This window comes from Parasteatoda tepidariorum, chromosome 6 (assembly GCF_043381705.1).
Source record: "Parasteatoda tepidariorum isolate YZ-2023 chromosome 6, CAS_Ptep_4.0, whole genome shotgun sequence".
Taxonomy (NCBI): Eukaryota; Metazoa; Arthropoda; class Arachnida; order Araneae; family Theridiidae; genus Parasteatoda; species Parasteatoda tepidariorum.
This window is the reverse complement of record NC_092209.1, coordinates 52,586,824-52,589,239: the sequence shown is the minus strand read 5'-3', so window position 1 is coordinate 52,589,239 and position 2,416 is coordinate 52,586,824. Positions and strand designations below refer to the sequence as shown.

At 27.3% G+C, this 2,416-nt stretch overlaps 1 long non-coding RNA gene across 1 annotated transcript in view; it reads left to right on the top strand.

Moving 5' to 3' along the window:
- LOC139425763 (uncharacterized) overlaps positions 1 to 2,416 on the top strand; it is a 7,196-nt gene that overhangs the window by 1,263 nt on the left and 3,517 nt on the right. The window contains exon 2 of the long non-coding RNA XR_011636908.1: positions 66 to 171. This is a non-coding gene — a long non-coding RNA (uncharacterized lncRNA). The remainder of the gene's footprint in view (positions 1 to 65; positions 172 to 2,416) is intronic.

The window sequence follows — 2,416 nt, the reverse complement described above, 5'->3', positions numbered from 1 at the left end:
TCTCTCTCTCTCCATATATATATATATATATATATATATATATATGAATTCATTTTTCATTGTAGGAATGTTACCAGGAGTGCCAGAAGAATATAAGTTTAAATACTTATGGCTGTATAATTCAAACATACAACCTCATACCGGGGGATGAGAAGAGATGCGATCCTAAAAGTAAGACAACTTTTAAGGTATAAACAGATTAAGATATGGTGCTACATAAATGTAGTGAAAACTCTGTACTTCATATGTCAAGAACGCATTGTATATGTGAAGCGTTTATTATGTATATTAAATGATTTTCCATTAGTAGCATTTCGAATTTAGGCTGTGAAAGTGTCCAATTTTTAGGATTACAAAACTGTAGAATTAAAGACTTACTTTTCAAAACATGGTAGGTAACCACTAAATGTGGAGGACAGCATTTATTTCTTTAATAAAAAAAACGAGTGATTATAACCATGATTGTGAAGGAACGAAACAATAAAGAATGATGCTTGTTTAAAAATCGAAACATATTCAAAAAATAATTTTAAATCCTCCAAATTAAAACAAAAATTACAATGTGAACTTTGCATATTGTGATTTTAACTTTTAATCTTTTTCGTTGAAATATTTAATCTAAGATTACCGCGAGAGATGAAGAACTTTTAGAAGCAAATTTTAAACTCACAAATTACAACGGGGAATAATTTCTTGTTTCTGTTGCAGGAGATTTTTTTAAACTGATCTTGGACATTTTCTCGTCAATCGGTATCTCCTATCGGTATCTTCTATCAAATCTGCAATCGGTATCTCCTGTTATATTACATTTTTAAATGGTATTTTTAGTCTATATTTTTCCAAATCTGCAAGCTTAAAAACGTAGGCGCAATTCTCACACACACACACAAAAAAAAAAACTAGCTGTATGCACTTAAAATTCATTCCATAAAACTCGGCAGTGCATCCTAAATTCCACTGCTTGCTTTTCTACGTCCCGTTTCTCAAGGAGTTGGGGGGGGGGAGTTACTCTGTTGGCATCTTAGAGGAGTAATTTAGGTAGAGAGAACCAGTCCCCCATCCCTCGCTGCAAAGAACATCGTCACGTGATTCCTGGACGACTTTTCCTCCAGTAAACCCTATCCCCAGTCTTTTACTATGGAGGTGGATTGATGAGCTGCGTTTTGAACAATAAAATTTTAAAAAAATGGTAGTATACTGCTGTGCATACGGGTGTGACGAAAAATTCATTAAAGGAGGACATTTTGCATTTCACAAATAAGATTTTTATTCTTTTATATTCACTTATAAACATTTATTTGAAATGTTTATGTTAGCACGTCAGGTTATGAAATGAATTTAATTGGTTTTTAACTAGCAAAATAGCTATTATTTTTTATATTTTTTATTTAAATTAATAGATTATAATGTAGTTAACATTTATAAGCATTTTCGTTACAATTAAATTTCATATTGATATAAATATTCTGATATTTTTACTCCTTTTTTGATGAGCACGCGCATCGGATTTGGCGCATTTTTTTCACGCCAACGCTTACAGACAAATCGCATTTTATTTTTGTTCTGTAACTTATAATGATGTGTTAAAATAATTTTTTTAATAGTTTCAAGCGAATTTAATTATATATTTTAGTTGTACAGACTTAAAAAGATATGAAGGTACATTTCATGCAAAAAATAATTTTTTGGATCAAAAATAAAATTATCATTTAAAAATTACGTTTTTAAATAAAATTTATAAGTCGAAGAATACTTTTTTTATTATTTAGGAAAAATTGTTTGGATATTCATATTTATGTAGGAAGTTTTATATTTATTACTGTACATTTATTATTGAGGAAAATATTAACTAGGTTATTAAAGGTTATATTATTAATAATAGGCCCTATTATCAAATAATTGTTATAAGATTGTCAAAGGAGTAGCTATTTATTATTATTATATGTATTTTATTTTGATTTCTAGAAATAAAGAGTGAATAATTCTTTGTTGAACATTAATTAATTTTTTAATATAAAATGTTAATTCAGTCGAGAACTATCAATATTTCAAACAACACGTAGATAGTATGTTCTTATATGGAATTTCGTAATACTTTTTTTAAATAAAATGAAGTGACAAATAACAAAACCAAAATTTGTTATTTTAATTTAAATTCCTTTATTATGTTATGTTAACTCACTAAAATTTTAATTGTATGCATTGGTTGAAATAAATTATTATCGCATGGAAGGCAAACTAGAATTCCAAATTGAGCAGCATGTAAAAATATTAATATTTATTTTAAAAATAAAAAAAAATATTTTGTTTTATCAGAAAAATTATGAATAACACTAAAACCATAAAAAAGTTATGCAAAAGATGAATTGCATACCAGTGAGTATATATATATTTATATATACTCACTGTGAGTATA